We start from the raw sequence: 13288 nt of genomic DNA, 5'->3' as shown, positions 1-13288 counted from the left end.
ATCTCAACCAAAGCATGTATTTAAATTTTAATCAAGATATTCTTAACTCAATCTTTAACAAAATAATTTTATAAAATATTTTTAACTATCAAATCAAATATTTTTACAAAATTTCAGTTAGAATATCTTTTAGTCAACTTCAATCAAAGCATATATTATACGATAAAATTGTAAAATTATTTTACATATTTTTAGTCGATGAATCTTTCACTCAACTTCAATCAAAGAAAATTTTACACAATCAAAATTTTACATTTAAATTTAACATAATACTTATAACCCACATCTTTGTAATGAAATTTACCCATAGTTTATATAAGTTAAGTTGAGATGGTATAGTCCATTTAAAAAATTTAGATTGTTATTATTATTATATGAAAATTTATGTCATCTTTATATTTATTATTATTATATATTTTTTTATATGTTTTATTTTTAAACATGTACCATATCTAGTCAAACTCGACCAAATAAGTAAACAATGTGCACATCAAGGCAGCCAAGTATCCAGCCTAGGCCGACTTAACCTAACTTATACCAGTCTTGACCTAAACTAAACATCTAAAGGGACAACCTATACCAGCATAAGCCATCAAGACAAATAGCTGGCCTAGACCGACTACTCCAGCATATCCGCTAAGTTTAGAACATAGGCCGACCACTCTAATGAACTCAACATAATGGAAGCGTCCGCGTCCAATAAACCTTAAGGGCCTGGGTTAGGGCCCTGGCCCACTCATAAGCCCTACCTAGAGCCCAAGTCAAGGCCCAGCCCATGGAATAGTCAAACGTCATTAATGCTATATAAATACACGTGGACCCCATCATTTAAAGGTACGCATTCATTAATCACTGATTTGACTCTCTGAGAACTTTGACTTACTTGAGCTTCGGAGATTCTTCTGTAGGTAACCCCTCCTGGATTCAAGCTGACATGTGTCGAGCAGAGAGAGGCCAACCGAAGAGATAGCGGACTACTTTGTAAGGTGACGCTTGTGCCTAACTTATCTCATTTGTTCTGAAAGAACAATTGGCGCCCACCGTGGGGCACGAGACGAACACCTTTAGTACCCGTTTTTCTCTGAAGATGGTTTCCACCCGCAGCAGAGCTGGAGCGAACAAGCAAGCGAATGCTGGTCCCTCTGGACCTCCTAGCATCACCCCTGATTTGGCCGCCATCCTAAACGGCCAAGCAAAGATGCAACAGTAACTCGCTGACCTGAAGAAGCGCAGTGCTGAAGAAATGGAGGCGTTGAGACAAGAGAACTCCCGCCTCAGGCGAAGGATCGAGGCGGATCCCAACCTGAAGGGAAAAACCAAAGAAACCTCTGAAGCCGTGAAGTCTCCGGCTTTCCAGCCTACAGAGGAAGAAAGTGAATACAATCCCACCCCCCACACCTTCACCACTACCCAACAGACACCCGTTACCTCTACCCATCCCCATCACTTTCCATCTGGTCAACCGGGGCTTACCGCACCCCCAACCCCCACCCCCACCCTCCCTATCACCCATATCCCCTACAACATACCCACCGCCCTCCACACCACACATATTCCACCCTATAACCCACAATATCTTCCCACAACCCACATTCCTCCTCACAACATCACCTCCACCTTTCCTGCTATGATCAACCACCCACTACCACCTCACATGCCCCCTCCTCACCAGCCCAGACGCCGCCACCCATTCACGGATTTTATCGCCAACACCCCTCTCCTGGCCAGTGGGAACCAGTCACCTTGGATCGCTATACCGGCGAAACCGACCTTGATGAGCACCTGAAAGTCTACGTCACCCATGTCGCCTTGTACACATCCCAAGACGTAGTCTTTTGCAAAGCTTTCTCCACCACCCTCAAAGGCCCTGCCCTAGAATGGTTCACAACTCTCCCGCCCTACTCAATCGATAGTTTCGACATCCTCTCCCACATGTTTTCCACCCATTTCACCGGAAGCCGTCCCCATCAAACCACCACCATATCCCTACTGGGTATCAGACAGGAACCTAACGAACCACTCAGAGCGTTCATCGATCGCTTTAGTAAAGTCGCCCTTCGTACACCGCACCTCAACCAGAAGATGATTCTCCAGTGCATGACTCTTACCCTACAACCCGACCCCTTCGCCAACAACGTCTACCTCCACCCACCTGCCTCCATGCACGAACTCAAGCTGCATGCAGCCGACTACGTCCGCATGGAGGAAATGCAAACACTTCACACCAAATTCTGCAACGATTACGCCGCCACCACCTCCAACCCCACCCCACAACCTAACCCACGCCCTGATACCCGCCCACGTGAACCCCGCCAACCTCGCTTCACCAGATACGCCCCCCTCACATAAGCCCGCTCCCGCATTCTAGACGAAGCCCTCCAAGCCGATCTAATCCCTCCACCACGCAAGACAACCATACCTCCCAACGCCGACATGACCAAATATTGCCGCTACCACCGCAACCATGGTCACACTACGGAAGAATGCAAAGCACTCCAGGATAAAATAGAAGAACTGGTCCATGCTGGCCACTTTCGCTGCTTCATCCGTAGGGATGACCATTCCTCCTCCTCTCGATCCCGCCACCCCCCGCGACCTGACCACAAACGTCAACCAAATGACTCCCATCACAATAGCCACCCCACCCAACCCAACAATCAACAACCAGAGCCTGCCCGCATCGACATCACCCCTGCCGACCCCCCCTTACGAGGCACCATTAACACCATCTCTGGTGGCTTCGCAAGTGGAGGCTCCACCTCGTCTGCCAGAAAGAGACACCTCCGCCATATACAATCCATCAACCATATCACCCATTCCCACCACAGACGCCGTATGCCCCCATCGTATTCACAGATGATGACTTCCACGGCCTCGACCACCAACAGGATGACCCCATGGTCATCACTGTCGAAATCAAAAATTATGCTGTTAAGAAAGTCCTTGTGGATCAAGGTAGCTCAGTTGACATCTTCTACTGGGCCACCTACCAAAAATTACAACTTCCTGACACCGCCATGATCCCATATGATGAGCCCATATATGGCTTTTCCGGCGAACAAGTATCCACCCGGGGCTACATAGACCTCCACACTGTCTTTCGGGACGGAACCCAAACCAAAACCATCCCAATCCGCTTCCTTATTGTCGATGCGCCAACATCTTACAAAATACTCCTGGGCCGTCCTTCCCTCAATACACTTGGTGCAGTCGTCTCCACCCCTCACTTGGCCATGAAGTTCCCTGCCCCATCCGGCGACATCCTGACCATACACTATGACCAATGCTTGGCACGCGAGTGCTACATGGCAAGCTTAGGACCACAACTCCCAATCCAACAAACCAACCATATCGAACGACCCCCTGGTTCCAGCATAGCCCTATCCGGCGAGGACCTTGACCCCAGAATAGGCCGGGATGTCCGCCTCGAACCAGTCGAGGACACCACTCCTCTGGAGCTCTCCAATGGCCACTCTATTAACTTAGGCACCGGTTTAAACACTGACGAGCGTGCCACAATCACACCCATCCTCATCAACAACACAGATCTTTTCACCTGGTCGGCCGCCGACCTCCCTGGAGTAGACCCCCAGGTGGCATCCCACAAACTGTCTATATATAAAGAAGCCCACTACGTATCCCAGAAAAAGCGCAAGCTTGGGGAAGAACACCGACAAACAGCCAAGGTGGAGGCCGACAAGTTACTGAGCGCAGGATTTATAGAAGAAACTCAATACACCACTTGGCTTTCTAACGTTGTCTTGGTGAAGAAAGCCAATGGCAAATGGTGGATGTGCATAGACTACACGGACTTGAATAAGGCTTGCCCTCGCGACGCCTACCCCTTACCCAACATTGATCGACTCGTAGACGGCGCGGCAGGAAACAAGGTGCTTAGCTTTTTGGATGCATATTCAGGTTATAACCAAATCCCCATGGCCACAGCAGATATGCATAAGACCGCCTTCATCACGGACGATGCCAACTATTTCTATAGGGTCATGCCCTTTGGCCTCAAAAACGCCGGGGCAACTTACCAACGACTAATGGACAAAGTCTTCAGCCACCTAACAGGACACTGTGTCGAAGTATACGTCGATGACATGGTTGTCAAGTCCCCAAGCCATCATCAACACGCTGAAGACCTGGCAGCAGTGTTCTCCGCACTGCGCCAATATAACCTCCGCCTAAATCCCGACAAATGCGTATTCGGCGTCGACCTGGGTAAATTCCTTGGTTTCATGTTAACCCAACGCGGTATAGAGGCTAACCCTGAAAAATGCAAGGCTATCATCGAAATGCGCAGCCCCACTACCGTCAAAGAAGTCTAATGTCTCATTGGCCATCTCACTGCCATCTCTCGCTTCCTACCCAAACTAGCTGAACAAACTCAACCCATAATCCAACTCCTAAAGAAATCCACCCGGTTCACGTGGACTGATGATTGTGAACAGATCTTCCAAAAACTCAAAACAACCTTAACCTTATCGCCTATCCTCCACAAACCAGACACCAGCCAACCCCTGCTGGTATACATCACGGCCACCGACTATACCGTCAGCGCAGCGCTTGTTCAAGAAGTAGAAGGCACACAACATCCTATGTATTTTGTGAGCAGAACACTGCAAGATCCTGAAACCAGGTATCAGATGGTAGAAAAAATAGCCCTATCCCTGGTCCACGCAGCACGCCGCCTTCGCCCATATTTCCAAAACCATACCATAATCGTTAAGACCGACTACCCAATCCAAAAAATATTACAAAAGCCGGATCTAGCCGGATGCATGTCATCATGGGCCGTGGAACTGTCAGAATTCAACATCCGCTATGAACCCCACGGCCGCATCAAAGCCCAGTGTCTTTTAGACTTCATCAACGACCTACAACAAACACCCATTGAGGACTAGTGGACGCTTCATGTAGATGGCTCCTCAAACCCAAGGGGTGCCGGCGCCGACATCGTCTTAGAAGGCCCCAACGACATCCTCATCGAAAAATCCCTTCACTTTGCTTTCAAAACGTCAAATAACCAAGCCGAATACGAAGCCATCCTCGCCGGCCATTCCCTAGCCCGTGAAGTCGGCGTCAAGAAGTTAACGTGCAAAATCGACTCCAAACTCACTGTAGGTCATCTAAATGATGAATTCCAAATCAAAGACCCCATCCTCCTACAGTATTACCATCTGGTCCATGCGGTTATTCAATCCGCTTTCGAACAAGTCCGTGTCGAACACATCCCGAGAACCGACAACGTCAGAGCCGACATCCTTTCCAAATTGGCCAGCACCAAGCTCAAAAACCGTAATCGATCCCTACTACAGCAAACACTATCCACACCTTCCATCACACACACTTGCCAAATATTAACCCACACCCCAGCTAATAACGTCACCCCCTCCCAAACCCAAAACTGGACCACCCCCTACATTCAATACCTCAAAACCGGCAACCCCCCCTCGATGCGGACAAAACTTGGCTGGCTAAGGCCGCCAGGTACACTATGATAGGCGATGACCTCTACAAACGCGGATACGGCCAACCCCTACTTAAATGTGTCACGGCAGAGCAAGCCCAATATATCATCAAAGACCTACACGAAGGAATTTGTGGTTATCATTCCGGTGCACGCACCATGGCTACAAGAGTTCTCAGAGCTGGATACTTCTGGCGCACTATAGAAGCAGACTGCCAGGATCATGTCAGGAAGTGCAAGCCATGTCAGAAGCACGGGAACCTTATTCATCAGAAATAGGAACAACTACACCACATACTATCCCCATGGCCATTCGCTAAATGGGGAATGGACATCCTCGTCCCCTTCTCACCCGGCAAGGGGCAAGTAAAATTTTTAATCGTAGCCGTTGATTATTTTACCAAATGGACCGAAGCCAAGCCGCTAACTACCATCACGGCCTAGCAAGTCCAGCAGTTCGTGTGGAAGGACATTATATGCAGATATGGTGTACCACATACCATTATAACAAACAATGGCCGACAATTCATCGACAAGGAGTTAGCCAAATTCTACACCGGCCTAGGCATCAAACACATCAGAAGCTCTGTAGAACACCCACAAACCAACGGGCAGGCAGAGGCAGCAAATAAAGTCATCCTCATAGAGTTGCGCAAAAGGTTGGATACCGCCAAAGGCTGATGGCCTGAAGAATTAATAGAAGTACTACGGGCTTACAGATGCACCCCCAATCATCAACAAACGAATCTCCATTCAGCTTAGTCTACGGCGCAGACGCCATGATACCGGTAGAAATTGGCGAACCATCCCTGCGCCGGGAACTATACGACCCAGCCCGCAACCACCAAAACATGGCCTTACATCTCGACCTCCTACCCGAACTCAGAGAAAAAGCCCAAATACGCAACCTAGCTGCCAAACAACGAGCTGCCAGGAAGTACAATGCGAATCTACATCCACGATCATTTGTCGTCAGGGACCTAGTGTGGAGAATGGCCAGCAATGCTAGAAAGAAGGATGGCAAGTTCTCCGCCAATTGGGACGGTCCATACCGCATACGAGAAGATGTTGGAGGGGGAGCTTATCGTCTAGAACAATTGTCTGGGGAAGAGATTCCCAACACATGGAATATATCCCACCTCAAGTTCTACTTCAGCTAAATGTGTATTGTAATCAAACCAATACTTGTAACCCCGGGTGTACTCTTTTTCCTCACTTGGTCTTTTTTCCCTAAGGAGGGTTTTGGGCAAGGAGGTTTTAACGAGGTACCCCCTTTTGATAAATAAAAAGAAGGGTTCCCTACTTTACGACTCTCTATGTGTCTTAACTTATTCTTAATTCGTTTAAGTTCCCCACCCTTACCACAAGTAAGCGGCCTGGGTCGAACACCCTTAACTCGTTCTTAATTCGTTTAAGTTCCCCACCCTTACCACAAGTAAGCGACCTGGGTCGAACACCCTTAACTCGTTCTTAATTCGTTTAAGTTCCCCACCCTTACCACAAGTAAGCGGTCTGGGTCGAACACCCTTTACTCGTGCTTAATTCGTTTAAGTTCCTCACCCTTACCACAAGTAAGCGGCCTGGGTCGAACACCCTTAACTCGTTCTTAATTCGTTTAAGTTCCCCACCCTTACCACAAGTAAGCGGCCTGGGTCAAACACCCTTAATTCGTTCTTAATTCGTTTAAGTTCCCCACCCTTACCACAAGTAAGCGGCCTGGGTCGAACACCCTTAACATACAATTGCTTACGCCATACATAACATACATCACAAGTCATCCAAATTCGATATACACAATAACATACATAAATTAATCACATTAAGCGTAAACGCAAAGAAATGTACCAACGAACATATTGTACCAGTTATTACAGACATAGGCTCAATAATACTTTTACATCATTAAAAAAAAAATCGATGTCCTATTCTGCTGAATCATGGGCCACCTCTGCAGCATCATCCACCTTCCTCTCCTCCTCTGCCGCCTTCTCTTCCACCTCCTCATCATCCCCCTCGTCCTCCTTCACCAACTTTTTGTCAACTACGTCCTTATTCACATCAAACTTTGAATCCGTGACGTCCACATCTTGATGGAAGAAGGCCGCCTGCCGCAACCCCTTCTCAAAACCATTGATGTGCTCCTGGATAATGCTGTTCTTCAGATCATCAAGTTCCCCAACAGCCCCATCATACTTGTCCCTCAAGTCCTCATAGTCCTCCTCCAACTCCCCTATACGCTTGTTCAGCTTCTCCTCAGAATCCAAGCAGCGCAACCTTCCATGTTGCCAGCCTCTTCCTCTCCGCTTCCCAGCCTTCTTTCTCCTTTTCTAAAGCCGCCTTCTCCTCCCCCATCTTATCCACCTTACCCTGCAAATTCCCCACCTCCTTTACTTCCCTCCTATAAAGAGACCCCACACGCCGGCTCAGAACTAAGGCCTTGCTCCCAAACTCGACCATTGTTCTCACAATATGCTCCGCGTCCATGTTGTCGATAGAATTAACGACAATATCCGGGAGGGTGATCGAAATATCCTTCCTAACGGATATCTCCGGCAATTCGATCAACTCGGCTTTAGGCCCCTTCTCCCCACTAGCCGACCCCGCCCCGCTAGCCGTTCCAAGAAGAGCCGCCCTTATCTTCTTCACATCTTTGCCCTTCCCGGGTCGAGGCGGAAGCTCGGCCTTCCTTTTCGTTCCGCCATGTACGTGCACCTCCACCATCGATTCCTGTAGGTTGGGAACATCAGCTTTCCCAGCCGCCTTGGCCTTAGCGGCCATTTCCTTCCTCAATGATTGAAAGAGCGCCAGATTCTTCTTGCCAGATTGCGCCATATGCCCTGCAATAACACATCACGACTCAGATCAAAACAACTTAGCATTATTAACACAGCTTAAGTAATAAACAGATACCTTCAATATCTATTATCAGGTGCACCGAATTATAAACCCTAACTAGGCCCTTAGTGGGCAACTTATCAACAAACTTTAACAACATCCCCACCACCTCCTTATCACTAGCCGACAACTCCTCCATTCCCATGTCTTTATATCGAGAAGGATTGCTGGTCCAGCTAAAGGGAAACTTGGTACTCCTATCCGCATTCAAAAAGTGAGATTTACCCCTTTCCTTGACGACGACTTTGAAGTACCCATCCTTGAAATGCTTGAAAGACTGAGAGAAGGCATCCAGTCTGCTGATGCTAGGGCAACTTATCAAGGATAGCCAAGTAGCCGGCCGCCGAGGTCTAGTATCGTAAAAATACAAGAAAGCATAAGGAGTGGGCTCCAAGTATAAAGACTGGCACAAGATGCGGAAGGCCTGGAAATAAGCCCAACTGTTCGGATGCAGCTGTGTGGGTGCCACATTCAACGCCCGCAACACGCCCATAGTAAAATCGTCTAGCGGCAATCGTACATGAAGTTGAGAGAAGTGGCACATGTACATGTAGAAAAACTTTTCGGTAGCCCCCTCCTACCCGTGGCATACCCGGTCGATAACGCTGACCCTCTCCAAAGAAACAATGCCCCTACTGACACCCTTGGAGATAACAGGTGTGCAATTCAACCAAGAGTTCAGTAAGCGGGACCACCTGAACAGAGACGAGTGATCACGAACATCACCAGCCACCCACCCGTAGCCGCCTTTCGCCGGCCAGTTGCTCTCCTCCAACTCTTCGGGGGGATCCTCCCGAACCTCCCTCACAACCTCCATTGACATCCCACTGGTACCAACCACAGAACTCGTACCCTCGTCAGCAAGCCGCCTATCTTTACTCCTCTCCGACTCAGTACTCTCGCTACTACTAAACATAGACATGCTATCACTACTAGACATACCTGGTTTTGTTTTTTACGAGAAGATGTCGGTCGAAAGTGAGGACTAGTCGGACAATATTATGTGCACAAGATCTCTGGATTCAGAATTCTCGCAAATGAAACAAGTAACCCCCCATCTGTTTTCAAACCCACATTTATAGTCCACGATCCCAAACGACGAAAATCTTCCCGCCAAAATAATACCCCAGACTAATCGACACCATCATTACGAAGGATATGACACTTCAAAACGACGACGCCAAAACTTTTTCGATTTGACCAACTGACACCCCTTCACCTACCTTCTGACGGTTACAACTTCTTAGCCTTAACACTGTTCACCACACTTAAAGGCTGGGGGACTAGTGTATCACACCTAGCCGGTTCCGCTAGCATATTAACACATATCACCCTTGACCGACAACTCATATCGGACAAGGCTGGGGGACTAGTGTACCACACCTAGCCAAACTCGACCAAATAAGTAAACAATGTGCACATCAAGGCAGCCAAGTATCCAGCCTAGGCCGACTTAACCTAACTTATACCAGTCTTGACCTAAACTAAACATCTAAAGGGATAACCTACACCAGCATAAGCCATCAAGACAAATAGCCGGCCTAGACCGACTACTCCAGCATATCCGCTAAGTTTAGAACCTAGGCCGACCACTCTAATGAACTCAACATAATGGAAGCGTCCGCGTCCAATAAACCTTAAGGGCCTGGGTTAGGGCCCTGGCCCACTCACAAGCCCTACCTAGAGCCTAAGTCAAGGCCCAACCCATGGAATGGTCAAACGTCATTAATGCTCTATAAATACACGTGGACCCCATCATTTAAAGGTACGCATTCATTAATCACTGATTTGACTCTCTGACTTACTTGACTTACTTGAGCTTCGGAGATTCTTCTGCAGGTAACCCCTCCTGGGTTCAAGCTGACATGTGTAGATCAGAGAAAGGCCAACCGAAGAGATAGCGGACTACTTGGTAAGGTGACGTTTGTGCCTAACTTATCTTATTTGTTCTGCAGGAACAAAACATAATATAGTCCATTATTAATATTCTTACCCTATAATTTAAAAAATATAATATGAAACATTTTGTTATTAATATATTTTTAATTAAAAGTATGCACAGGTAAAAAAACTTACAAAAAATTAATATTTTACAAAATGATATAAACATATAAACATCTGTAAACATGAAATGATTTAACACGTACAATAATAAAAAAATCGTTTATTTATTGCATAATTCATTAAAAATTTAAATACATATCAATATGGAGATTGGATATTGAAATAAAATTGATTTGAATAAACATAATTGATGCGTTTTCAATATAGTTTCACTTGTAGTTTTGTATGTAAAATATTTGACATATGATTAACTCATTATCATTACTAATTTGCCGATTGCGTTTTAAAAATTGAAATTTGTATACTTCTATTACGAACTTAAAAAGATTGATATAAGTAAAAAAACAATAATAAAATACATCTACAACTATCTAGTAATGTGGTCCACACAAAAACTAAAATTTTAAATGAAATAAAAAATAGAAGAGCAAAGGAAATTCTTGTAAAAGTTTTATTTAATATGCTTGTAAATGTAAGTGTTTTCTAATACACCTATGTAATAAAAAAAGGAAGATAATTTAAAAATACACCTTGAAATCTATACACTAGTTATCACCTTTGTAAGAATCTCTGCAGAGAAAAGCCAAATATTAAAGAAGTCATTTGTTTTGATCTTTCATTCTACCTTCATTGTTATCATTGATAGATTTCATCTTCTCGTGACACAATTCTCTATATAAAGATAAAGATTAAAATATTCTTTAAACTCAACTGTAAAAATAATATGAACCGACTCTTAAGTAATTCAGACATGAAAAAGTAACTAACTAACTAGAAAATGATATAACGATGATGATGAGAATAAACACAAAATATTATTAAATTTTGAAACAAGATGCCGCAAATCATCCATAGGAACAACAAATTAACAAAATATATTTCCCTAGTAAATAATAGGTATAGTTACTTATTTGATACCCCAACTTTTTGGTTAAATTTAATTTGGTATCCATATTTTTTCTTTGTTCAATTTAGTATCCATATTATCTAAAGAGATTCAATTTGATTCTTTTCGTTAAGTTGGAATTAACACCGTGTCCGTAGACACGTATCAAGCCATGAAATTTTTAATTTTTAAATTTTCTTTTTAAAAAAATTATTTTTTTTCAAAAACTTTAAAAGTTGCCATGTGTCAGTTTATCATCGTGCCACGTGGCAGCTTACAATCATGACACGAGACAGTGATAATAGTTGTTTTCAATTTAGTACCCCAATTTAAATTTTTGGTTCAACTTAGTACCTCAATTTTTTAAAATGATCCAATTTCGTCTTTTCCAATTTGAGACCAAATTAGTAACTAAGTTTAATTATAACTTATATATACATGTTAAAATAATTGTTTTGAATTTATACATAAAATCACTACACCTAAATATTCAAATTATTTTATTTTTTACAAGTGTAAAAAATTTCATGTGTAAAAGATTACAAAGGTTAAAATGTAAAAAATAAAATAATTTAAGTATTTAGGTGAAATGATTTTGTGTATATATTAGAAATATTTATTGTAACATGTATATATAAATTGTAATTAAGCTTATTTACTAATTTGGTCTCAAATTGGAAAGGACGAAATGGAATCATTTTAAAAAATTGGGTACTAAATTGAACCAAAAATTTAAATTGGGATACTAAATTGAAAACAACTATTATCACTGCCACATGTCATGATTGTAAGCTGCCACGTGGCACGATGATAAACTGATACGTGGCAGTTCTTAATTTTTTTGAAAAAAATTAATTTTTATTTTAAAAAAATTAATTTTTTAAAAATAAAATTTTAAAAAATTTAAAAATTCATGGCTTGACACGTGTCCCGTACGAACACGGTGTTAACTCCAACTTAATGGAGAGGACCAAATTGAATCTCTTTAGATAATTGAGGTATTAAATTGAACAAACCAAAAGTATGGGTACTAAATTGAACTTAACTAAAAAGTTGGGGTACCAAATTTTTTTTATATATATTTTTAATTAAATAAATAAACTTTTCATTTTCTCTACTTAAATTATTTTTTCACATTGTATCAAGGATGTACTTTTCAATTTCTAATATTTTTCATTTCTATTCCAATTTAATACTATTCAACTAATTTATTATGTATAACAAAATGTGTAATACAACCGAGATACATTCATAAAATTTTACAAATTTAAACTGAAAAATACAAAATCCCTAAATTTCATAATTTAGAATTATACTAATATGAGGAAAACTATAATTAAGGTTCATGCCAATTTCATAAAAGAATTCATAAAATCTTGATTAGGGTTCATACTAAGTTGGAAAAAACATCGTAATACGAATAAAAGAATCATAAATTCAAGATACATAAATCATAATAAAATATTAATCTTGATTTATGAGATATATTGTGATAATAAATTCCCCAATCTCTCAATTCTTCAATTTCTTTCCCGATTATCTTTCTTTCTACTTTCATACTTTCTTGATAACTTACTGAAAAATAACCTCATGTACAAAGACAAAATCATATTCATTTTTATTAACGAACATCCATCAAATTGATTTTTACTTTATATATATATATATATATATATATGTATATAGTACAAATCCTTTGGGATAAAAAACGAGTGGAGGAAAAATAGTACAACATTTTTTATTCTTTAATACAATATTGTTCATCAGATATTATATTTCTTCTTCTTATCTAAACTCACATCATTAAGATGGCAAAGTCCAATCTTGTGAAACCAATTGCGCAAAAGTTCTTCTTGGTAAGACTTTGTAAATATATTTATCAAATTTTCACATGAACAAATCTTTTGGATCTTTATATTACCTTTTCAATTGAACAATGTACTATTGTCTTTATATATGGTTGTTGATTC

Source organism: Vigna unguiculata, chromosome 4 (assembly GCF_037176805.1).
Source record: "Vigna unguiculata cultivar grain cowpea cultivar isolate G323 ecotype 2 chromosome 4, ASM3717680v1, whole genome shotgun sequence".
In the NCBI taxonomy this organism is placed as follows: Eukaryota; Viridiplantae; Streptophyta; class Magnoliopsida; order Fabales; family Fabaceae; genus Vigna; species Vigna unguiculata.
The sequence above is the reverse complement of the archived record's forward strand: the minus strand, read 5'-3'. Positions refer to the sequence as shown.